The following is a 26,797-nucleotide window of genomic DNA, read 5'->3' on the forward strand; positions in this document are numbered from 1 at the left end:
TTTTAATCCACCAGCCCTTTAACGGTTGGCATGGTAGCTATATGTCCCTGGGATCCCAATGAATGGGATACTAGCTGTGTCTAACACAGTTTTAAGTCAGCCAGCCCTTTAACGGGTGGCAGGGTAGGTATAAGTCTCTGGGATCCCAAAGAATGGGATACTAGCTGTGTCTAACACAGTTTTTAATCCACCAGCCCTTTAACGGGTGGCAGGTTAGCTTTAAGTCTCTGGGGTACTAGCTGTGTCTAACACAGTTTTTAATCCACCAGCCCTTTAACGGGTGGCAGGGTAGCTATATGTCCCTGGGATCCCAATGAATGGAATACTAGCTGTGTCTAACACAGTTTTAAGTCAGCCAGCCCTTTAACAGGTGGCAGGGTAGCTATAAGTTCCTGTGATCCCAATGAATGGGACTCTAGCTGTGTCTAACACAGTTTTAAGTCAGCCAGCCCTTTAACGGGTGTCAGGGTAGCTATAAGTCTCTGGGATCCCAAAGAATGGGACACGAGCTGTGTCTAACACAGTTTTTAATCCACCAGCCCTTTAACGGGTGGCAGGTTAGCTTTAAGTCTCTGGGGTACTAGCTGTGTCTAACACAGTTTTAAGTCAGCCATCCCTTTAACAGGTGGCAGGGTAGTTATAAGTCCCTGGGATCCCAATGAATGGGATTCTAGCTGTGTCTAACACAGTTTTAAATCAGCCAGCCCTTTAACTGGTGGCAGCGTAGCTATAAGTCCCTGGCATCCCAATCAATGGGATACTAGCTGTGTCTAACACTGTTTTTAATCCATCAGCTCTTTAACGGGTGGCAGGTTAGCTTTAAGTCTCTGGGGTACTAGCTGTGTCTAACACAGTTTTAAGTCAGCCATCCCTTTAATGGGTGGCAGGGTAGCTATATGTCCCTGGGATCCCAATGAATGGGATACTAGCTGTGTCTAACACAGTTTTAAGTCAGCCAGCCCTTTAACAGGTGGCAGGGTAGCTATAAGTCCCTGTGATCCCAATGAATGGGACACGCGCTGTGTCTAACACACTTTTAAGTCAGCCAGCCCTTTAACGGGTGGCAGGGTAGCTATAAGTCTCTGGGATCCCAATGAATGGGACACAAGCTGTGTCTAACACAGTTTTAAATCAGCCAGCCAATTAACAGGTGGCAGGGTAGCTATAAGTCCCTGGCACCCGATCAATGGGATACTAGCTGTGTCTAACACAGTTTTTAATCCACCAGCCCTTTAACGGGTGGCAGGGTAGCTATAAGTCCCTGGGTCCCCAATGAATGGGATACTAGCTGTGTCTTACACAGTTTTTAATCCACCAGCCCTTTAACGGTTGGCATGGTAGCTATATGTCCCTGGGATCCCAATGAATGGGATACTAGCTGTGTCTAACACAGTTTTAAGTCAGCCAGCCCTTTAACAGGTGGCAGGGTAGCTATAAGTTCCTGTGATCCCAATAAATGGGACTCTAGCTGTGTCTAACACAGTTTTAAGTCAGCCAGCCCTTTAACGGGTGGCAGGGTAGCTATAAGTCTCTGGGATCCCAAAGAATGGGACACGAGCTGTGTCTAACACAGTTTTTAATCCACCAGCCCTTTAACGGGTGGCAGGTTAGCTTTAAGTTTCTGGGGTACTAGCTGTGTCTAACACAGTTTTAAGTCAGCCAGCCCTTTAACAGGTGGCAGTGTAGCTATAAGTCCCTGGGATCCCAATGAATGAGACACTAGCTGTGTCTAACATAGTTTTAAGTCAGCCAGCCCTTTAACAGGTGGCAGGTAGCTATAAGTCTCTGGGATCCCAATGAATGGGACACGCGCTGTGTCTAACACAGTTTTAAATCAGCCAGCCCTTTAACAGGTGGCAGGGTAGCTATAAGTCCCTGGCATCCCAATCAATGGGATACTAGCTGTGTCTAACACTGTTTTTAATCCACCAGCTCTTTAACGGGTGGCAGGGTAGCTTTAAGTCTCTGGGGTACTAGCTGTGTCTAACACAGTTTTAAGTCAGCCATCCCTTTAACAGGTGGCAGGGTAGCTATAAGTCCCTGGGATCCCAATCAATGGGATACTAGCTGTGTCTAACACAGTTTTTAATCCACCAGCCCTTTAACGGGTGGCTGGGTAGCTATAAGTCCCTGGGTCCCCAATGAATGGGATACTAGCTTTGTCTAACACAGTTTTTATTCCACCAGCCCTTTAACGGTTGGCATGGTAGCTATATGTCCCTGGGATCCCAATGAATGGGATACTAGCTGTGTCTAACACAGTTTTAAGTCAGCCAGCCCTTTAACAGGTGGCAGGGTAGCTATAAGTTCCTGTGATCCCAATGAATGGGACTCTAGCTGTGTCTAACACAGTTTTAAGTCAGCCAGCCCTTTAACGGGTGGCAGGGTAGCTATAAGTCTCTGGGATCCCAAAGAATGGGATACTAGCTGTGTCTAACACAGTTTTTAATCCACCAGCCCTTTAACGGGTGGCAGGTTAGCTTTAAGTCTCTGGGGTACTAGCTGTGTCTAACACAGTTTTTAATCCACCAGCCCTTTAACGGGTGGCAGGGTAGCTATATGTCCCTGGGATCCCAATGAATGGAATACTAGCTGTGTCTAACACAGTTTTAAGTCAGCCAGCCCTTTAACAGGTGGCAGGGTAGCTATAAGTTCCTATGATCCCAATGAATGGGACTCTAGCTGTGTCTAACACAGTTTTAAGTCAGCCAGCCCTTTAACGGGTGGCAGGGTAGCTATAAGTCTCTGGGATCCCAAAGAATGGGACACGAGCTGTGTCTAACACAGTTTTTAATCCACCAGCCCTTTAACGGGTGGCAGGTTAGCTTTAAGTCTCTGGGGTACTAGCTGTGTCTAACACAGTTTTAAGTCAGCCATCCCTTTAACAGGTGGCAGGGTAGTTATAAGTCCCTGGGATCCCAATGAATGGGATTCTAGCTGTGTCTAACACAGTTTTAAATCAGCCAGCCCTTTAACTGGTGGCAGCGTAGCTATAAGTCCCTGGCATCCCAATCAATGGGATACTAGCTGTGTCTAACACTGTTTTTAATCCACCAGCTCTTTAACGGGTGGCAGGGTAGCTTTAAGTCTCTGGGGTACTAGCTGTGTCTAACACAGTTTTTAATCCACCAGCCCTTTAACGGGTGGCAGGGTAGCTATATGTCCCTGGGATACCAATGAATGGGATACTAGCTGTGTCTAACACAGTTTTAAGTCAGCCAGCCCTTTAACAGGTGGCAGGGTAGCTATAAGTCTCTGGGATCCCAAAGAATGGGACACGAGCTGTGTCTAACACAGTTTTTAATCCACCAGCCCTTTAACGGGTGGCAGGTTAGCTTTAAGTCTCTGGGGTACTAGCTGTGTCTAACACAGTTTTAAGTCAGCCATCCCTTTAACAGTTGACAGGGTAGCTATAAGTCCCTGGGATCCCAATGAATGAGACACTAGCTGTGTCTAACATAGTTTTAAGTCAGCCAGCCCTTTAACAGGTGGCAGGTAGCTATAAGTCTCTGGGATCCCAATGAATGGGATACTAGCTGTGTCTAACACAGTTTTTAATCCACCAGCCCTTTAACGGGTGGCAGGGTAGCTTTAAGTCTCTGGGGTACTAGCTGTGTCTAACACAGTTTTAAGTCAGCCAGCCCTTTAACAGGTTGCATGGTAGCTATAAGTTCCTGTGATCCCAATAAATGGGACTCTAGCTGTGTCTAACACAGTTTTAAGTCAGCCAGCCCTTTAACGGGTGGCAGGGTAGCTATAAGTCTTTGGGATCCCAAAGAATGGGACATGAGCTGTGTCTAACACAGTTTTCCATCCACCAGCCCTTTAACGGGTGGCAGGGTAGCTTTAAGTCTCTGGGGTACTAGCTGTGTCTAACACAGTTTTAAGTCAGCCATCCCTTTAACAGGTGGCAGGGTAGCTATAAGTCCCTGGGATCCCAATCAATGGGATACTAGCTGTGTCTAACACAGTTTTTAATCCACCAGCCCTTTAACGGGTGGCAGGGTAGCTATAAGTCCCTGGGTCCCCAATGAATGGGATACTAGCTGTGTCTAACACAGTTTTTAATCCACCAGCCCTTGAACAGGTGGCAGGGTAGCTATAAGTCCCTGTGATCCCAATGAATGGGACTCTAGTTGTGTCTAACACAGTTTTAAGTCAGCCAGCCCTTTAACGGGTGGCAGGGTAGCTATAAGTCTCTGGGATCCCAATGAATGGGACACGCGCTGTGTCTAACACAGTTTTAAATCAGCCAGCCAATTAACAGGTGGCTGGGTAGCTTTAAGTCTCTGGGGTACTAGCTGTGTCTAACACAGTTTTAAGTCAGCCATCCTTTTAACGGGTGGCAGGGTAGCTATAAGTCCATGGGTCCCCAATGAATGGGATACTAGCTGTGTCTAACACAGTTTTTAATCCACCAGCCCTTTAACGGTTGGCATGGTAGCTATATGTCCCTGGGATCCCAATGAATGGGATACTAGCTGTGTCTAACACAGTTTTAAGTCAGCCAGCCCTTTAACAGGTGGCAGGGTAGCTATAAGTTCCTGTGATCCCAATAAATGGGACTCTAGCTGTGTCTAACACAGTTTTAAGTCAGCCAGCCCTTTAACGGGTGGCAGGGTAGCTATAAGTCTCTGGGATCCCAAAGAACGGGACACGAGCTGTGTCTAACACAGTTTTTAATCCACCAGCCCTTTAACGGGTGGCAGGTTAGCTTTAAGTCTCTGGGGTACTAGCTGTGTCTAACACAGTTTTAAGTCAGCCAGCCCTTTAACAGGTGGCAGGGTAGCTATAAGTCCCTGGGATCCCAATGAATGGGACACGCGCTGTGTCTAACACAGTTTTAAATCAGCCAGCCCTTTAACAGGTGGCAGGGTAGCTATAAGTCCCTGGCATCCCAATCAATGGGATACTAGCTGTGTCTAACACTGTTTTTAATCCACCAGCTCTTTAACGGGTGGCAGGGTAGCTTTAAGTCTCTGGGGTACTAGCTGTGTCTAACACAGTTTTAAGTCAGCCATCCCTTTAACAGGTGGCAGGGTAGCTATAAGTCCCTGGGATCCCAATCAATGGGATACTAGCTGTGTCTAACACAGTTTTTAATCCACCAGCCCTTTAACGGGTGGCTGGGTAGCTATAAGTCCCTGGGTCCCCAATGAATGGGATACTAGCTGTGTCTCACACAGTTTTTAATCCACCAGCCCTTTAACGGTTGGCATGGTAGCTATATGTCCCTGGGATCCCAATGAATGGGATACTAGCTGTGTCTAACACAGTTTTAAGTCAGCCAGCCCTTTAACAGGTGGCAGGGTAGCTATAAGTTCCTGTGATCCCAACGAATGGGACTCTAGCTGTGTCTAACACAGTTTTAAGTCAGCCAGCCCTTTAACGGGTGGCAGGGTAGCTATAAGTCTATGGGATCCCAAAGAATGGGATACTAGCTGTGTCTAACACAGTTTTTAATCCACCAGCCCTTTAACGGGTGGCAGGTTAGCTTTAAGTCTCTGGAGTACTAGCTGTGTCTAACACAGTTTTTAATCCACCAGCCCTTTAACGGGTGGCAGGGTAGCTATATGTCCCTGGGATCCCAATGAATGGAATACTAGCTGTGTCTAACACAGTTTTAAGTCAGCCAGCCCTTTAACAGGTGGCAGGGTAGCTATAAGTTCCTGTGATCCCAATGAATGGGACTCTAGCTGTGTCTAACACAGTTTTAAGTCAGCCAGCCCTTTAACGGGTGTCAGGGTAGCTATAAGTCTCTGGGATCCCAAAGAATGGGACACGAGCTGTGTCTAACACAGTTTTTAATCCACCAGCCCTTTAACGGGTGGCAGGTTAGCTTTAAGTCTCTGGGGTACTAGCTGTGTCTAACACAGTTTTAAGTCAGCCATCCCTTTAACAGGTGGCAGGGTAGTTATAAGTCCCTGGGATCCCAATGAATGGGATTCTAGCTGTGTCTAACACAGTTTTAAATCAGCCAGCCCTTTAACTGGTGGCAGCGTAGCTATAAGTCCCTGGCATCCCAATCAATGGGATACTAGCTGTGTCTAACACTGTTTTTAATCCATCAGCTCTTTAACGGGTGGCAGGTTAGCTTTAAGTCTCTGGGGTACTAGCTGTGTCTAACACAGTTTTAAGTCAGCCATCCCTTTAATGGGTGGCAGGGTAGCTATATGTCCCTGGGATCCCAATGAATGGGATACTAGCTGTGTCTAACACAGTTTTAAGTCAGCCAGCCCTTTAACAGGTGGCAGGGTAGCTATAAGTCCCTGTGATCCCAATGAATGGGACACGCGCTGTGTCTAACACACTTTTAAGTCAGCCAGCCCTTTAACGGGTGGCAGGGTAGCTATAAGTCTCTGGGATCCCAATGAATGGGACACAAGCTGTGTCTAACACAGTTTTAAATCAGCCAGCCAATTAACAGGTGGCAGGGTAGCTATAAGTCCCTGGCACCCGATCAATGGGATACTAGCTGTGTCTAACACAGTTTTTAATCCACCAGCCCTTTAACGGGTGGCAGGGTAGCTATAAGTCCCTGGGTCCCCAATGAATGGGATACTAGCTGTGTCTTACACAGTTTTTAATCCACCAGCCCTTTAACGGTTGGCATGGTAGCTATATGTCCCTGGGATCCCAATGAATGGGATACTAGCTGTGTCTAACACAGTTTTAAGTCAGCCAGCCCTTTAACAGGTGGCAGGGTAGCTATAAGTTCCTGTGATCCCAATAAATGGGACTCTAGCTGTGTCTAACACAGTTTTAAGTCAGCCAGCCCTTTAACGGGTGGCAGGGTAGCTATAAGTCTCTGGGATCCCAAAGAATGGGACACGAGCTGTGTCTAACACAGTTTTTAATCCACCAGCCCTTTAACGGGTGGCAGGTTAGCTTTAAGTTTCTGGGGTACTAGCTGTGTCTAACACAGTTTTAAGTCAGCCAGCCCTTTAACAGGTGGCAGGGTAGCTATAAGTCCCTGGGATCCCAATGAATGAGACACTAGCTGTGTCTAACATAGTTTTAAGTCAGCCAGCCCTTTAACAGGTGGCAGGTAGCTATAAGTCTCTGGGATCCCAATGAATGGGACACGCGCTGTGTCTAACACAGTTTTAAATCAGCCAGCCCTTTAACAGGTGGCAGGGTAGCTATAAGTCCCTGGCATCCCAATCAATGGGATACTAGCTGTGTCTAACACTGTTTTTAATCCACCAGCTCTTTAACGGGTGGCAGGGTAGCTTTAAGTCTCTGGGGTACTAGCTGTGTCTAACAGAGTTTTAAGTCAGCCATCCCTTTAACAGGTGGCAGGGTAGCTATAAGTCCCTGGGATCCCAATCAATGGGATACTAGCTGTGTCTAACACAGTTTTTAATCCACCAGCCCTTTAACGGGTGGCTGGGTAGCTATAAGTCCCTGGGTCCCCAATGAATGGGATACTAGCTTTGTCTAACACAGTTTTTATTCCACCAGCCCTTTAACGGTTGGCATGGTAGCTATATGTCCCTGGGATCCCAATGAATGGGATACTAGCTGTGTCTAACACAGTTTTAAGTCAGCCAGCCCTTTAACAGGTGGCAGGGTAGCTATAAGTTCCTGTGATCCCAATGAATGGGACTCTAGCTGTGTCTAACACAGTTTTAAGTCAGCCAGCCCTTTAACGGGTGGCAGGGTAGCTATAAGTCTATGGGATCCCAAAGAATGGGATACTAGCTGTGTCTAACACAGTTTTTAATCCACCAGCCCTTTAACGGGTGGCAGGTTAGCTTTAAGTCTCTGGGGTACTAGCTGTGTCTAACACAGTTTTTAATCCACCAGCCCTTTAACGGGTGGCAGGGTAGCTATATGTCCATGGGATCCCAATGAATGGAATACTAGCTGTGTCTAACACAGTTTTAAGTCAGCCAGCCCTTTAACAGGTGGCAGGGTAGCTATAAGTTCCTATGATCCCAATGAATGGGACTCTAGCTGTGTCTAACACAGTTTTAAGTCAGCCAGCCCTTTAACGGGTGGCAGGGTAGCTATAAGTCTCTGGGATCCCAAAGAATGGGACACGAGCTGTGTCTAACACAGTTTTTAATCCACCAGCCCTTTAACGGGTGGCAGGTTAGCTTTAAGTCTCTGGGGTACTAGCTGTGTCTAACACAGTTTTAAGTCAGCCATCCCTTTAACAGGTGGCAGGGTAGTTATAAGTCCCTGGGATCCCAATGAATGGGATTCTAGCTGTGTCTAACACAGTTTTAAATCAGCCAGCCCTTTAACTGGTGGCAGCGTAGCTATAAGTCCCTGGCATCCCAATCAATGGGATACTAGCTGTGTCTAACACTGTTTTTAATCCACCAGCTCTTTAACGGGTGGCAGGGTAGCTTTAAGTCTCTGGGGTACTAGCTGTGTCTAACACAGTTTTTAATCCACCAGCCCTTTAACGGGTGGCAGGGTAGCTATATGTCCCTGGGATACCAATGAATGGGATACTAGCTGTGTCTAACACAGTTTTAAGTCAGCCAGCCCTTTAACAGGTGGCAGGGTAGCTATAAGTCTCTGGGATCCCAAAGAATGGGACACGAGCTGTGTCTAACACAGTTTTTAATCCACCAGCCCTTTAACGGGTGGCAGGTTAGCTTTAAGTCTCTGGGGTACTAGCTGTGTCTAACACAGTTTTAAGTCAGCCATCCCTTTAACAGTTGACAGGGTAGCTATAAGTCCCTGGGATCCCAATGAATGAGACACTAGCTGTGTCTAACATAGTTTTAAGTCAGCCAGCCCTTTAACAGGTGGCAGGTAGCTATAAGTCTCTGGGATCCCAATGAATGGGATACTAGCTGTGTCTAACACAGTTTTTAATCCACCAGCCCTTTAACGGGTGGCAGGGTAGCTTTAAGTCTCTGGGGTACTAGCTGTGTCTAACACAGTTTTAAGTCAGCCAGCCCTTTAACAGGTTGCATGGTAGCTATAAGTTCCTGTGATCCCAATAAATGGGACTCTAGCTGTGTCTAACACAGTTTTAAGTCAGCCAGCCCTTTAACGGGTGGCAGGGTAGCTATAAGTCTTTGGGATCCCAAAGAATGGGACATGAGCTGTGTCTAACACAGTTTTCCATCCACCAGCCCTTTAACGGGTGGCAGGGTAGCTTTAAGTCTCTGGGGTACTAGCTGTGTCTAACACAGTTTTAAGTCAGCCATCCCTTTAACAGGTGGCAGGGTAGCTATAAGTCCCTGGGATCCCAATCAATGGGATACTAGCTGTGTCTAACACAGTTTTTAATCCACCAGCCCTTTAACGGGTGGCAGGGTAGCTATAAGTCCCTGGGTCCCCAATGAATGGGATACTAGCTGTGTCTAACACAGTTTTTAATCCACCAGCCCTTTAACAGGTGGCAGGGTAGCTATAAGTCCCTGTGATCCCAATGAATGGGACTCTAGTTGTGTCTAACACAGTTTTAAGTCAGCCAGCCCTTTAACGGGTGGCAGGGTAGCTATAAGTCTCTGGGATCCCAATGAATGGGACACGCGCTGTGTCTAACACAGTTTTAAATCAGCCAGCCAATTAACAGGTGGCTGGGTAGCTTTAAGTCTCTGGGTTACTAGCTGTGTCTAACACAGTTTTAAGTCAGCCATCCTTTTAACGGGTGGCAGGGTAGCTATAAGTCCATGGGTCCCCAATGAATGGGATACTAGCTGTGTCTAACACAGTTTTTAATCCACCAGCCCTTTAACGGTTGGCATGGTAGCTATATGTCCCTGGGATCCCAATGAATGGGATACTAGCTGTGTCTAACACAGTTTTAAGTCAGCCAGCCCTTTAACAGGTGGCAGGGTAGCTATAAGTTCCTGTGATCCCAATAAATGGGACTCTAGCTGTGTCTAACACAGTTTTAAGTCAGCCAGCCCTTTAACGGGTGGCAGGGTAGCTATAAGTCTCTGGGATCCCAAAGAACGGGACACGAGCTGTGTCTAACACAGTTTTTAATCCACCAGCCCTTTAACGGGTGGCAGGTTAGCTTTAAGTCTCTGGGGTACTAGCTGTGTCTAACACAGTTTTAAGTCAGCCAGCCCTTTAACAGGTGGCAGGGTAGCTATAAGTCCCTGGGATCCCAATGAATGGGACACGCGCTGTGTCTAACACAGTTTTAAATCAGCCAGCCCTTTAACAGGTGGCAGGGTAGCTATAAGTCCCTGGCATCCCAATCAATGGGATACTAGCTGTGTCTAACACTGTTTTTAATCCACCAGCTCTTTAACGGGTGGCAGGGTAGCTTTAAGTCTCTGGGGTACTAGCTGTGTCTAACACAGTTTTAAGTCAGCCATCCCTTTAACAGGTGGCAGGGTAGCTATAAGTCCCTGGGATCCCAATCAATGGGATACTAGCTGTGTCTAACACAGTTTTTAATCCACCAGCCCTTTAACGGGTGGCTGGGTAGCTATAAGTCCCTGGGTCCCCAATGAATGGGATACTAGCTGTGTCTAACACAGTTTTTAATCCACCAGCCCTTTAACGGTTGGCATGGTAGCTATATGTCCCTGGGATCCCAATGAATGGGATACTAGCTGTGTCTAACACAGTTTTAAGTCAGCCAGCCCTTTAACAGGTGGCAGGGTAGCTATAAGTTCCTGTGATCCCAATGAATGGGACTCTAGCTGTGTCTAACACAGTTTTAAGTCAGCCAGCCCTTTAACGGGTGGCAGGGTAGCTATAAGTCTATGGGATCCCAAAGAATGGGATACTAGCTGTGTCTAACACAGTTTTTAATCCACCAGCCCTTTAACGGGTGGCAGGTTAGCTTTAAGTCTCTGGAGTACTAGCTGTGTCTAACACAGTTTTTAATCCACCAGCCCTTTAACGGGTGGTAGGGTAGCTATATGTCCCTGGGATCCCAATGAATGGAATACTAGCTGTGTCTAACACAGTTTTAAGTCAGCCAGCCCTTTAACAGGTGGCAGGGTAGCTATAAGTTCCTGTGATCACAATGAATGGGACTCTAGCTGTGTCTAACACAGTTTTAAGTCAGCCAGCCCTTTAACGGGTGGCAGGGTAGCTATAAGTCTCTGGGATCCCAAAGAATGGGACACGAGCTGTGTCTAACACAGTTTTTAATCCACCAGCCCTTTAACAGGTGGCAGGTTAGCTTTAAGTCTCTGGGGTACTAGCTGTGTCTAACACAGTTTTAAGTCAGCCATCCCTTTAACAGGTGGCAGGGTAGTTATAAGTCCCTGGGATCCCAATGAATGGGATACTAGCTGTGTCTAATACAGTTTTTAATCCACCAGCCCTTTAACGGGTGGCAGGTAGCTATAAGTCTCTGGGATCCCAATGAATGGGACACGCTCTGTGTCTAACACAGTTTTAAATCAGCCAGCCCTTTAACAGGTGGCAGCGTAGCTATAAGTCCCTGGCATCCCAATCAATGGGATACTAGCTGTGTCTAACACTGTTTTTAATCCACCAGCTCTTTCACGGGTGGCAGGGTAGCTTTAAATCTCTGGGGTACTAGCTGTGTCTAACAGTTTTTAATCCACCAGCCCTTTAACGGGTGGCAGGGTAGCTATATGTCCCAAAGATCCCAATGAATGGGATACTAGCTGTGTCTAACACAGTTTTAAGTCAGCCAGCCCTTTAACAGGTGGCAGGGTAGCTATAAGTCTCTGGGATCCCAATGAATGGGATACTAGCTGTGTCTAACACAGTTTTTAATCCACCTGCCCTTTAACGGGTGGCAGGGTAGCTTTAAGTCTCTGGGGTACTAGCTGTGTCTAACACAGTTTTAAGTCAGCCAGCCCTTTAACAGGTGGCAGGGTAGCTATAAGTCCCTGGGATCCCAATCAATGGGATACTAGCTGTGTCTAACACAGTTTTTAATCCACCAGCCCTTTAACGGGTGGCAGGGTAGCTATAAGTCCCTGGGTCCCCAATGAATGGGATACTAGCTGTGTCTAACACAGTTTTTAATCCACCAGCCCTTTAACACGTGGCAGGGTAGCTATAAGTCCCTGGGTCCCCAATGAATGGGACTCTAGCTGTGTCTAACACAGTTTTAAATCAGCCAGCCAATTAACAGGTGGCAAGGTAGCTATAAGTCCCTGGCATCCCAATCAATGGGATACTAGCTGTGTCTAACACAGTTTTTAATCCACCAGCCCTTTAACGGGTGGCAGGGTAGCTTTAACTCTCTGGGGTACTAGCTGTGTCTAACACAGTTTTAAGTCAGCCAGCCCTTTAACAGGTGGCAGGGTAGCTATAAGTCCCTGGGATCCCAATCAATGGGATACTAGCTGTGTCTAAAACAGTTTTAAATCCACCAGGCCTTTAACGGGTGGCAGGGTAGCTATATGTCCCTGGGATCCCAATGAATGGGATACTAGCTGTGTCTAACACAGTTTTAAGTCAGCCAGCCCTTTAACAGGTGGCAGGGTAGCTATAAGTTCCTGTGATCCCAATAAATGGGACTCTAGCTGTGTCTAACACAGTTTTAAGTCAGCCAGCCCTTTAACGGGTGGCAGGGTAGCTATAAGTCCCTGGGTCCCCAATGAATGGGATACTAGCTGTGTCTAACACAGTTTTTAATCCACCAGCCCATTAACGGTGGCAGGGTAGCTATAAGTCCCTGGGTCCCCAATGAATGGGATACTAGCTGTTTCTAACACAGTTTTTAATCCACCAGCCCTTTAACGGGTGGCAGGGTAGCTTTAAGTCTCTGGGGTACTAGCTGTGTCTAACACAGTTTTAAGTCAGCCAGCCCTTTAACAGGTGGCAGGGTAGCTATAAGTCCCTGGGATCCCAATCAATGGGATACTAGCTGTGTCTAACACAGTTTTTAATCCACCAGCCCTTTAACGGGTGGCAGGGTAGCTATAAGTCCCTGGGTCCCCAATGAATGGGACTCTAGCTGTGTCTAAAACAGTTTTAAATCAGCAAGCCCTTTAACAGGTGGCAGGGTAGCTATAAGTCCCTGGCATCCCAATCAATGGGATACTAGCTGTGTCTAACACAGTTTTAAGTCAGCCAGCCCTTTAACAGGTGGCAGGGTAGCTATAAGTCCCTGTGATCCCAATGAATGGGACACGCGCTGTGTCTAACACATTTTAAGAAAGCCAGCCCTTTAACGGGTGGCAGGGTAGCTATAAGTCTCTGGGATCCCAATGAATGGGACACGCGCTGTGTCTAACACAGTTTTAAATCAGCCAGCCAATTAACAGGTGGCAAGGTAGCTATAAGTCCCTGGCATCCCAATCAATGGGATACTAGCTGTGTCTAACACAGTTTTTAATCCACCAGGCCTTTAACGGGTGGCAGGGTAGCTATATGTCCCTGGGATCCCAATGAATGGGATACTAGCTGTGTCTAACACAGTTTTTAATCCACCAGCCCTTTAACGGGTGGCAGGGTAGCTATAAGTCTCTGGGGTACTAGCTGTGTCTAACACAGTTTTAAGTCAGCCATCCCTTTAACAGGTGGCAGGGTAGCTATAAGTCCCTGGGTCCCCAATGAATGGGATACTAGCTGTGTCTAACACAGTTTTTAATCCACCAGCCCTTTAACGGGTGGCAGGGTAGCTATAAGTCCCTGGGTCCCCAATGAATGGGATACTAGCTGTGTCTAACACAGTTTTTAATCCAACAGCCCTTTAACGGGTGGCAGGTTTGCTTTAAGTCTCTGGGGTACTAGCTGTATCTAACACAGTTTTAAGTAAGCCATCCCTTTAACGGGTGGCAGGGTAGCTATATGTCCCTGGGATCCCAATGAATGGGATACGAGCTGTGTCTAACACAGTTTTAAGTCAGCCAGCCCTTTAACAGGTGGCAGGGTAGCTATAAGTCCCTGGGATCCAAATGAATGGGATACTAGCTGTGTCTAACACAGTTTTTAATCCACCAGCCCTTTAACGGGTGGCAGGGTAGCTATAAGTCCCTGGGTCCCCAATGAATGGGACACGAGCTGTGTCTAACACAGTTTTTAATCCACCAGCCCTTTAACGGGTGGCAGGTTAGCTTTAAGTCTCTGGGGTACTAGCTGTGTCTAACACAGTTTTAAGTCAGCCATCCCTTTAACGGGTGGCAGGGTAGCTATATGTCCCTGGGATCCCAAAGAATGGGATACTAGCTGTGTCTAACACAGTTTTAAGTCAGCCAGCCCTTTAACAGGTGGCAGGGTAGCTATAAGTCCCTGTGATCCCAATGAATGGGACACGCGCTGTGTCTAACACAGTTTTAAGTCAGCCAGCCCTTTAACGGGTGGCAGGGTAGCTTTAAGTCTCTGGGGTACTAGCTGTGTCTAACACCGTTTTAAGTCAGCCATCCCTTTAACAGGTGGCAGGGTAGCTATAAGTCCCTGGGATCCCAATCAATGGGATACTAGCTGTGTCTAACACAGTTTTTAATCCACCAGCCCTTTAACGGGTGGCAGGGTAGCTATAAGTCCCTGGGTCCCCAATGAATGGGATACTAGCTGTGTCTAACACAGTTTTTAATCCACCAGCCCTTTAACGGTTGGCATGGTAGCTATATGTCCCTGGGATCCCAATGAATGGGATACTAGCTGTGTCTAACACAGTTTTAAGTCAGCCAGCCCTTTAACAGGTGGCAGGGTAGCTATAAGTTCCTGTGATCCCAATGAATGTGACTCTAGCTGTGTCTAACACAGTTTTAAGTCAGCCAGCCCTTTAACGGGTGGCAGGGTAGCTATAAGTCTCCGGGATCCCAAAGAATGGGACACGAGCTGTGTCTAACACAGTTTTTAATCCACCAGCCCTTTAACGGGTGGCAGGTTAGCTTTAATTCTCTGGGGTACTAGCTGTGTCTAACACAGTTTTAAGTCAGCCATCCCTTTAACAGGTGGCAGGGTAGCTATATGTCCCTGGGATCCCAATGAATGGGATACTAGCTGTGTCTAACACAGTTTTAAGTCAGCCAGCCCTTTAACAGGTGGCAGGGTAGCTATAAGTCCCTGTGATCCCAATGAATGGGACACGCGCTGTGTCTAACACAGTTTTAAGTCAGCCAGCCCTTTAACGGGTGGCAGGGTAGCTATAAGTCTCTGGGATCCCAATGAATGGGACACGAGCTGTGTCTAACACAGTTTTTAATCCACCAGCCCTTTAACGGGTGGCAGGGTAGCTATAAGTCCCTGGGTCCCCAATGAAAGGGATACTAGCTGTGTCTAACACAGTTTTTAATCCACCAGCCCTTTAACGGTTGGCATGGTAGCTATATGTCCCTGGGATCCCAATGAATGGGATACTAGCTGTGTCTAACACAGTTTTAAGTCAGCCATCCCTTTAACAGGTGGCAGGGTAGCTATATGTCCCTGGGATCCCAATGAATGGGACTCTAGCTGTGTCTAACACAGTTTTAAGTCAGCCAGCCCTTTAACAGGTGGCAGGGTAGCTATAAGTCCCTGTGATCCCAATGAATGGGACACGCGCTGTGTCTAACACAGTTTTAAGTCAGCCAGCCCTTTAACTGGTGGCAGGGTAGCTATAAGTCTCTGGGATCCCAATGAATGGGACACGAGCTGTGTCTAACACAGTTTTTAATCCACCAGCTCTTTAACGGGTGGCAGGGTAGCTTTAAGTCTCTGGGGTACTAGCTGTGTCTAACACAGTTTTAAGTCAGCCATCCCTTTAACAGGTGGCAGGGTAGCTATAAGTCCCTGGGATCCCAATCAATGGGATACTAGCTGTGTCTAACACAGTTTTTAATCCACCAACCCTTTAACGGGTGGCAGGGTAGCTATAAGTCCCTGGGTCCCCAATGAATGGGATACTAGCTGTGTCTAACACAGTTTTTAATCCACCAGCCCTTTAACAGGTGGCAGGGTAGCTATAAGTCCCTGGGTCCCCAATGAATGGGACTCTAGCTGTGTCTAACACAGTTTTAAATCAGCCAGCCCTTTAACAGGTGGCAGGGTAGCTATAAGTCCCTGGCATCCCAATCAATGGGAAACTAGCTGTGTCTAACACAGTTTTAAGTCAGCCAGCCCTTTAACAGGTGGCAGAGTAGCTATATGTCCCTGGGATCCCAATGAATGGGATACTAGCTGTTTCTAACACAGTTTTAAGTCAGCCAGCCCTTTAACGGTTGGCATGGTAGCTATATGTCCCTGGGATCCCAATGAATGGGATACTAGCTGTGTCTAACACAGTTTTAAGTCAGCCAGCCCTTTAACAGGTGGCAGGGTAGCTATAAGTTCCTGTGATCCCAATGAATGTGACTCTAGCTGTGTCTAACACAGTTTTAAGTCAGCCAGCCCTTTAACGGGTGGCAGGGTAGCTATAAGTCTCCGGAATCCCAAAGAATGGGACACGAGCTGTGTCTAACACAGTTTTTAATCCACCAGCCCTTTAACGGGTGGCAGGTTAGCTTTAATTCTCTGGGGTACTAGCTGTGTCTAACACAGTTTTAAGTCAGCCATCCCTTTAACAGGTGGCAGGGTAGCTATATGTCCCTGGGATCCCAATGAATGGGATACTAGCTGTGTCTAACACAGTTTTAAGTCAGCCAGCCCTTTAACAGGTGGCAGGGTAGCTATAAGTCCCTGTGATCCCAATGAATGGGACACGCGCTGTGTCTAACACAGTTTTAAGTCAGCCAGCCCTTTAACGGGTGGCAGGGTAGCTATAAGTCTCTGGGATCCCAATGAATGGGACACGAGCTGTGTCTAACACAGTTTTTAATCCACCAGCCCTTTAACGGGTGGCAGGGTAGCTATAAGTCCCTGGGTCCCCAATGAAAGGGATACTAGCTGTGTCTAACACAGTTTTTAATCCACCAGCCCTTTAACGGTTGGCATGGTAGCTATATGTCCCTGGGATCCCAATGAATGGGATACTAGCTGTGTCTAACACAGTTTTAAGTCAGCCATCCCTTTAACAGGTGGCAGGGTAGCTATATGTCCCTGGGATCCCAATGAATGGGACTCTAGCTGTGTCTAACACAGTTTTAAGTCAGCCAGCCCTTTAACAGGTGGCAGGGTAGCTATAAGTCCCTGTGATCCCAATGAATGGGACACGCGCTGTGTCTAACACAGTTTTAAGTCAGCCAGCCTTTTAACGGGTGGCAGGGTAGCTATAAGTCTCTGGGATCCCAATGAATGGGACACGAGCTGTGTCTAACACAGTTTTTAATCCAAAAGCTCTTTAACGGGTGGCAGGGTAGCTTTAAGTCTCTGGGGTACTAGCTGTGTCTAACACAGTTTTATGTCAGCCATCCCTTTAACAGGTGGCAGGGTAGCTATAAGTCCCTGGGATCCCAATCAATGGGATACTAGCTGTGTCTAACACAGTTTTTAATCCACCAGCCCTTTAACGGGTGGCAGGGTAGCTATAAGTCCCTGGGTCCCCAATGAATGGGATACTAGCTGTGTCTAACACAGTTTTTAATCCACCAGCCCTTTAACGGGTGGCAGGGTAGCTTTAAGTCTCTGGGGTACTAGCTGTGTCTAACACAGTTTTAAGTCAGCCATCCCTTTAACGGGTGGCAGGGTAGCTATATGTCCCTGGGATCCCAATGAATGGGATACTAGCTGTGTCTAACACAGTTTTAAGTCAGCCAGCCCTTTAACAGGTGGCAGGGTAGCTATAAGTCCCTGGGATCCCAATCAATGGGATACTAGCTGTGTCTAACACAGTTTTAAGTCAGCCAGCCCTTTAACGGGTGGCAGGGTAGCTTTAAGTCTCTGGGGTACTAGCTGTGTCTAACACAGTTTTAAGTCAGCCAGCCCTTTAACGGGTGGCAGGGTAGCTATAAGTCCCTGGGTCCCCAATGAATGGGATACTAGCTGTGTCTAACACAGTTTTTAATCCACCAGCCCATTAACGGTGGCAGGGTAGCTATAAGTCCCTGGGTCCCCAATGAATGGGATACTAGCTGTTTCTAACACAGTTTTTAATCCACCAGCCCTTTAACGGGTGGCAGGGTAGCTTTAAGTCTCTGGGGTACTAGCTGTGTCTAACACAGTTTTAAGTCAGCCAGCCCTTTAACAGGTGGCAGGGTAGCTATAAGTCCCTGGGATCCCAATCAATGGGATACTAGCTGTGTCTAACACAGTTTTTAATCCACCAGCCCTTTAACGGGTGGCAGGGTAGCTATAAGTCCCTGGGTCCCCAATGAATGGGACTCTAGCTGTGTCTAAAACAGTTTTAAATCAGCAAGCCCTTTAACAGGTGGCAGGGTAGCTATAAGTCCCTGGCATCCCAATCAATGGGATACTAGCTGTGTCTAACACAGTTTTAAGTCAGCCAGCCCTTTAACAGGTGGCAGGGTAGCTATAAGTCCCTGTGATCCCAATGAATGGGACACGCGCTGTGTCTAACACATTTTAAGAAAGCCAGCCCTTTAACGGGTGGCAGGGTAGCTATAAGTCTCTGGGATCCCAATGAATGGGACACGCGCTGTGTCTAACACAGTTTTAAATCAGCCAGCCAATTAACAGGTGGCAAGGTAGCTATAAGTCCCTGGCATCCCAATCAATGGGATACTAGCTGTGTCTAACACAGTTTTTAATCCACCAGGCCTTTAACGGGTGGCAGGGTAGCTATATGTCCCTGGGATCCCAATGAATGGGATACTAGCTGTGTCTAACACAGTTTTTAATCCACCAGCCCTTTAACGGGTGGCAGGGTAGCTATAAGTCTCTGGGGTACTAGCTGTGTCTAACACAGTTTTAAGTCAGCCATCCCTTTAACAGGTGGCAGGGTAGCTATAAGTCCCTGGGTCCCCAATGAATGGGATACTAGCTGTGTCTAACACAGTTTTTAATCCACCAGCCCTTTAACGGGTGGCAGGGTAGCTATAAGTCCCTGGGTCCCCAATGAATGGGATACTAGCTGTGTCTAACACAGTTTTTAATCCACCAGCCCTTTAACGGGTGGCAGGTTTGCTTTAAGTCTCTGGGGTACTAGCTGTATCTAACACAGTTTTAAGTAAGCCATCCCTTTAACGGGTGGCAGGGTAGCTATATGTCCCTGGGATCCCAATGAATGGGATACGAGCTGTGTCTAACACAGTTTTAAGTCAGCCAGCCCTTTAACAGGTGGCAGGGTAGCTATAAGTCCCTGGGATCCAAATGAATGGGATACTAGCTGTGTCTAACACAGTTTTTAATCCACCAGCCCTTTAACGGGTGGCAGGGTAGCTATAAGTCCCTGGGTCCCCAATGAATGGGACACGAGCTGTGTCTAACACAGTTTTTAATCCACCAGCCCTTTAACGGGTGGCAGGTTAGCTTTAAGTCTCTGGGGTACTAGCTGTGTCTAACACAGTTTTAAGTCAGCCATCCCTTTAACGGGTGGCAGGGTAGCTATATGTCCCTGGGATCCCAAAGAATGGGATACTAGCTGTGTCTAACACAGTTTTAAGTCAGCCAGCCCTTTAACAGGTGGCAGGGTAGCTATAAGTCCCTGTGATCCCAATGAATGGGACACGCGCTGTGTCTAACACAGTTTTAAGTCAGCCAGCCCTTTAACGGGTGGCAGGGTAGCTTTAAGTCTCTGGGGTACTAGCTGTGTCTAACACCGTTTTAAGTCAGCCATCCCTTTAACAGGTGGCAGGGTAGCTATAAGTCCCTGGGATCCCAATCAATGGGATACTAGCTGTGTCTAACACAGTTTTTAATCCACCAGCCCTTTAACGGGTGGCAGGGTAGCTATAAGTCCCTGGGTCCCCAATGAATGGGATACTAGCTGTGTCTAACACAGTTTTTAATCCACCAGCCCTTTAACGGTTGGCATGGTAGCTATATGTCCCTGGGATCCCAATGAATGGGATACTAGCTGTGTCTAACACAGTTTTAAGTCAGCCAGCCCTTTAACAGGTGGCAGGGTAGCTATAAGTTCCTGTGATCCCAATGAATGTGACTCTAGCTGTGTCTAACACAGTTTTAAGTCAGCCAGCCCTTTAACGGGTGGCAGGGTAGCTATAAGTCTCCGGGATCCCAAAGAATGGGACACGAGCTGTGTCTAACACAGTTTTTAATCCACCAGCCCTTTAACGGGTGGCAGGTTAGCTTTAATTCTCTGGGGTACTAGCTGTGTCTAACACAGTTTTAAGTCAGCCATCCCTTTAACAGGTGGCAGGGTAGCTATATGTCCCTGGGATCCCAATGAATGGGATACTAGCTGTGTCTAACACAGTTTTAAGTCAGCCAGCCCTTTAACAGGTGGCAGGGTAGCTATAAGTCCCTGTGATCCCAATGAATGGGACACGCGCTGTGTCTAACACAGTTTTAAGTCAGCCAGCCCTTTAACGGGTGGCAGGGTAGCTATAAGTCTCTGGGATCCCAATGAATGGGACACGAGCTGTGTCTAACACAGTTTTTAATCCACCAGCCCTTTAACGGGTGGCAGGGTAGCTATAAGTCCCTGGGTCCCCAATGAAAGGGATACTAGCTGTGTCTAACACAGTTTTTAATCCACCAGCCCTTTAACGGTTGGCATGGTAGCTATATGTCCCTGGGATCCCAATGAATGGGATACTAGCTGTGTCTAACACAGTTTTAAGTCAGCCATCCCTTTAACAGGTGGCAGGGTAGCTATATGTCCCTGGGATCCCAATGAATGGGACTCTAGCTGTGTCTAACACAGTTTTAAGTCAGCCAGCCCTTTAACAGGTGGCAGGGTAGCTATAAGTCCCTGTGATCCCAATGAATGGGACACGCGCTGTGTCTAACACAGTTTTAAGTCAGCCAGCCCTTTAACTGGTGGCAGGGTAGCTATAAGTCTCTGGGATCCCAATGAATGGGACACGAGCTGTGTCTAACACAGTTTTTAATCCACCAGCTCTTTAACGGGTGGCAGGGTAGCTTTAAGTCTCTGGGGTACTAGCTGTGTCTAACACAGTTTTAAGTCAGCCATCCCTTTAACAGGTGGCAGGGTAGCTATAAGTCCCTGGGATCCCAATCAATGGGATACTAGCTGTGTCTAACACAGTTTTTAATCCACCAACCCTTTAACGGGTGGCAGGGTAGCTATAAGTCCCTGGGTCCCCAATGAATGGGATACTAGCTGTGTCTAACACAGTTTTTAATCCACCAGCCCTTTAACAGGTGGCAGGGTAGCTATAAGTCCCTGGGTCCCCAATGAATGGGACTCTAGCTGTGTCTAACACAGTTTTAAATCAGCCAGCCCTTTAACAGGTGGCAGGGTAGCTATAAGTCCCTGGCATCCCAATCAATGGGAAACTAGCTGTGTCTAACACAGTTTTAAGTCAGCCAGCCCTTTAACAGGTGGCAGAGTAGCTATATGTCCCTGGGATCCCAATGGATGGGATACTAGCTGTTTCTAACACAGTTTTAAGTCAGCCAGCCCTTTAACGGTTGGCATGGTAGCTATATGTCCCTGGGATCCCAATGAATGGGATACTAGCTGTGTCTAACACAGTTTTAAGTCAGCCAGCCCTTTAACAGGTGGCAGGGTAGCTATAAGTTCCTGTGATCCCAATGAATGTGACTCTAGCTGTGTCTAACACAGTTTTAAGTCAGCCAGCCCTTTAACGGGTGGCAGGGTAGCTATAAGTCTCCGGAATCCCAAAGAATGGGACACGAGCTGTGTCTAACACAGTTTTTAATCCACCAGCCCTTTAACGGGTGGCAGGTTAGCTTTAATTCTCTGGGGTACTAGCTGTGTCTAACACAGTTTTAAGTCAGCCATCCCTTTAACAGGTGGCAGGGTAGCTATATGTCCCTGGGATCCCAATGAATGGGACTCTAGCTGTGTCTAACACAGTTTTAAGTCAGCCAGCCCTTTAACAGGTGGCAGGGTAGCTATAAGTCCCTGTGATCCCAATGAATGGGACACGCGCTGTGTCTAACACAGTTTTAAGTCAGCCAGCCTTTTAACGGGTGGCAGGGTAGCTATAAGTCTCTGGGATCCCAATGAATGGGACACGAGCTGTGTCTAACACAGTTTTTAATCCAAAAGCTCTTTAACGGGTGGCAGGGTAGCTTTAAGTCTCTGGGGTACTAGCTGTGTCTAACACAGTTTTAAGTCAGCCATCCCTTTAACAGGTGGCAGGGTAGCTATAAGTCCCTGGGATCCCAATCAATGGGATACTAGCTGTGTCTAACACAGTTTTTAATCCACCAGCCCTTTAACGGGTGGCAGGGTAGCTATAAGTCCCTGGGTCCCCAATGAATGGGATACTAGCTGTGTCTAACACAGTTTTTAATCCACCAGCCCTTTAACGGGTGGCAGGGTAGCTTTAAGTCTCTGGGGTACTAGCTGTGTCTAACACAGTTTTAAGTCAGCCATCCCTTTAACGGGTGGCAGGGTAGCTATATGTCCCTGGGATCCCAATGAATGGGATACTAGCTGTGTCTAACACAGTTTTAAGTCAGCCAGCCCTTTAACAGGTGGCAGGGTAGCTATAAGTCCCTGGGATCCCAATCAATGGGATACTAGCTGTGTCTAACACAGTTTTAAGTCAGCCAGCCCTTTAACGGGTGGCAGGGTAGCTTTAAGTCTCTGGGGTACTAGCTGTGTCTAACACAGTTTTAAGTCAGCCATCCCTTTAACAGGTGGCAGGGTAGCTATAAGTCCCTGGGTCCCCAATGAATGGGATACTAGCTGTGTCTAACACAGTTTTTAATCCACCAGCCCTTTAACAGGTGGCAGGGTAGCTATAAGTCCCTGGGTCCCCAATGAATGGGATACTAGCTGTGTCTAACACAGTTTTTAATCCACCAGCCCTTTACGGGTGGCAGGTTTGCTTTAAGTCTCTGGGGTACTAGCTGTGTCTAACACAGTTTTAAGTCAGCCATCCCTTTAACGGGTGGCAGGGTAGCTATATATCCCAGGGATCCCAATGAATGGGATACTAGCTGTGTCTAACACAGTTTTAAGTCAGCCAGCCCTTTAACAGGTGGCAGGGTAGCTATAAGTCCCTGGGATCCCAATGAATGGGATACTAGCTGTGTATAACACAGTTTTTAATCCACCAGCCCTTTAACGGGTGGCAGGGTAGCTATAAGTCTCCGGGATCCCAATGAATGGGACACGAGCTGTGTCTAACACAGTTTTTAATCCACCAGCCCTTTAACGGGTGGCAGGTTAGCTTTAAGTCTCTGGGGTACTAGCTGTGTCTAACACAGTTTTAAGTCAGCCATCCCTTTAACGGGTGGCAGGGTAGCTATATGTCCCTGGGATCCCAAAGAATGGGATACTAGCTGTGTCTAACACAGTTTTAAGTCAGCCAGCCCTTTAACAGGTGGCAGGGTAGCTATAAGTCCCTGTGATCCCAATGAATGGGACACGCGCTGTGTCTAACACAGTTTTAAGTCAGCCAGCCCTTTAACGGGTGGCAGGGTAGCTTTAAGTCTCTGGGGTACTAGCTGTGTCTAACACAGTTTTAAGTCAGCCATCCCTTTAACAGGTGGCAGGGTAGCTATAAGTCCCTGGGATCCCAATCAATGGGATACTAGCTGTGTCTAACACAGTTTTTAATCCACCAGCCCTTTAACGGGTGGCAGGGTAGCTATAAGTCCCTGGGTCCCCAATGAATGGGATACTAGCTGTGTCTAACACAGTTTTTAATCCACCAGCCCTTTAACGGTTGGCATGGTAGCTATATGTCCCTGGGATCCCAATGAATGTGATACTAGCTGTGTCTAACACAGTTTTAAGTCAGCCAGCCCTTCAACAGGTGGCAGGGTATCTATAAGTTCCTGTGATCCCAATGAATGGGACTCTAGCTGTGTCTAACACAGTTTTAAGTCACCCAGCCCTTTAACGGGTGGCAGGGTAGCTATAAGTCTCTGGGATCCCAAAGAATTGGACACGAGCTGTGTCTAACACAGTTTTTAATCCATCAGCCCTTTAACGGGTGGCAGGTTAGCTTTAAGTCTCTGGGGTACTAGCTGTGTCTAACACAGTTTTAAGTCAGCCATCCCTTTAACAGGTGGCAGGGTAGCTATATGTCCCTGGGATCCCAATGAATGGGATACTAGCTGTGTCTAACACAGTTTTAAGTCAGCCAGCCCTTTAACAGGTGGCAGGGTAGCTATAAGTCCCTGTGATCCCAATGAATGGGACACGCGCTGTGTCTAACACAGTTTTAAGTCAGCCAGCCCTTTAACGGGTGGCAGGGTAGCTATAAGTCTCTGGGATCCCAATGAATGGGACACGAGCTGTGTCTAACACAGTTTTTAATCCACCAGCCCTTTAACGGGTGGCAGGGTAGCTATAAGTCCCTGGGTCCCCAATGAAAGGGATACTAGCTGTGTCTAACACAGTTTTTAATCCACCAGCCCTTTAACGGTTGGCATGGTAGCTATATGTCCCTGGGATCCCAATGAATGGGATACTAGCTGTGTCTAACACAGTTTTAAGTCAGCCATCCCTTTAACAGGTGGCAGGGTAGCTATATGTCCCTGGGATCCCAATGAATGGGACTCTAGCTGTGTCTAACACAGTTTTAAGTCAGCCAGCCCTTTAACAGGTGGCAGGGTAGCTATAAGTCCCTGTGATCCCAATGAATGGGACACGCGCTGTGTCTAACACAGTTTTAAGTCAGCCAGCCTTTTAACGGGTGGCAGGGTAGCTATAAGTCTCTGGGATCCCAATGAATGGGACACGAGCTGTGTCTAACACAGTTTTTAATCCAAAAGCTCTTTAACGGGTGGCAGGGTAGCTTTAAGTCTCTGGGGTACTAGCTGTGTCTAACACAGTTTTAAGTCAGCCAGCCCTTTAACAGGTGGCAGGGTAGCTATAAGTCCCTGGGATCCCAATCAATGGGATACTAGCTGTGTCTAACACAGTTTTTAATCCACCAGCCCTTTAACGGGTGGCAGGGTAGCTATAAGTCCCTGGGTCCCCAATGAATGGGATACTAGCTGTGTCTAACACAGTTTTTAATCCACCAGCCCTTTAACGGGTGGCAGGGTAGCTTTAAGTCTCTGGGGTACTAGCTGTGTCTAACACAGTTTTAAGTCAGCCATCCCTTTAACGGGTGGCAGGGTAGCTATATGTCCCTGGGATCCCAATGAATGGGATACTAGCTGTGTCTAACACAGTTTTAAGTCAGCCAGCCCTTTAACAGGTGGCAGGGTAGCTATAAGTCCCTGGGATCCCAATCAATGGGATACTAGCTGTGTCTAACACAGTTTTAAGTCAGCCAGCCCTTTAACGGGTGGCAGGGTAGCTTTAAGTCTCTGGGGTACTAGCTGTGTCTAACACAGTTTTAAGTCAGCCATCCCTTTAACAGGTGGCAGGGTAGCTATAAGTCCCTGGGTCCCCAATGAATGGGATACTAGCTGTGTCTAACACAGTTTTTAATCCACCAGCCCTTTAACAGGTGGCAGGGTAGCTATAAGTCCCTGGGTCCCCAATGAATGGGATACTAGCTGTGTCTAACACAGTTTTTAATCCACCAGCCCTTTACGGGTGGCAGGTTTGCTTTAAGTCTCTGGGGTACTAGCTGTGTCTAACACAGTTTTAAGTCAGCCATCCCTTTAACGGGTGGCAGGGTAGCTATATATCCCAGGGATCCCAATGAATGGGATACTAGCTGTGTCTAACACAGTTTTAAGTCAGCCAGCCCTTTAACAGGTGGCAGGGTAGCTATAAGTCCCTGGGATCCCAATGAATGGGATACTAGCTGTGTATAACACAGTTTTTAATCCACCAGCCCTTTAACGGGTGGCAGGGTAGCTATAAGTCTCCGGGATCCCAATGAATGGGACACGAGCTGTGTCTAACACAGTTTTTAATCCACCAGCCCTTTAACGGGTGGCAGGTTAGCTTTAAGTCTCTGGGGTACTAGCTGTGTCTAACACAGTTTTAAGTCAGCCATCCCTTTAACGGGTGGCAGGGTAGCTATATGTCCCTGGGATCCCAAAGAATGGGATACTAGCTGTGTCTAACACAGTTTTAAGTCAGCCAGCCCTTTAACAGGTGGCAGGGTAGCTATAAGTCCCTGTGATCCCAATGAATGGGACACGCGCTGTGTCTAACACAGTTTTAAGTCAGCCAGCCCTTTAACGGGTGGCAGGGTAGCTTTAAGTCTCTGGGGTACTAGCTGTGTCTAACACAGTTTTAAGTCAGCCATCCCTTTAACAGGTGGCAGGGTAGCTATAAGTCCCTGGGATCCCAATCAATGGGATACTAGCTGTGTCTAACACAGTTTTTAATCCACCAGCCCTTTAACGGGTGGCAGGGTAGCTATAAGTCCCTGGGTCCCCAATGAATGGGATACTAGCTGTGTCTAACACAGTTTTTAATCCACCAGCCCTTTAACGGTTGGCATGGTAGCTATATGTCCCTGGGATCCCAATGAATGTGATACTAGCTGTGTCTAACACAGTTTTAAGTCAGCCAGCCCTTCAACAGGTGGCAGGGTATCTATAAGTTCCTGTGATCCCAATGAATGGGACTCTAGCTGTGTCTAACACAGTTTTAAGTCACCCAGCCCTTTAACGGGTGGCAGGGTAGCTATAAGTCTCTGGGATCCCAAAGAATTGGACACGAGCTGTGTCTAACACAGTTTTTAATCCATCAGCCCTTTAACGGGTGGCAGGTTAGCTTTAAGTCTCTGGGGTACTAGCTGTGTCTAACACAGTTTTAAGTCAGCCATCCCTTTAACAGGTGGCAGGGTAGCTATATGTCCCTGGGATCCCAATGAATGGGATACTAGCTGTGTCTAACACAGTTTTAAGTCAGCCAGCCCTTTAACAGGTGGCAGGGTAGCTATAAGTCCCTGTGATCCCAATGAATGGGACACGCGCTGTGTCTAACACAGTTTTAAGTCAGCCAGCCCTTTAACGGGTGGCAGGGTAGCTATAAGTCTCTGGGATCCCAATGAATGGGACACGAGCTGTGTCT

Source organism: Elgaria multicarinata, chromosome 1 (genome assembly GCF_023053635.1).
Source record: "Elgaria multicarinata webbii isolate HBS135686 ecotype San Diego chromosome 1, rElgMul1.1.pri, whole genome shotgun sequence".
Taxonomy (NCBI): domain Eukaryota; kingdom Metazoa; phylum Chordata; class Lepidosauria; order Squamata; family Anguidae; genus Elgaria; species Elgaria multicarinata.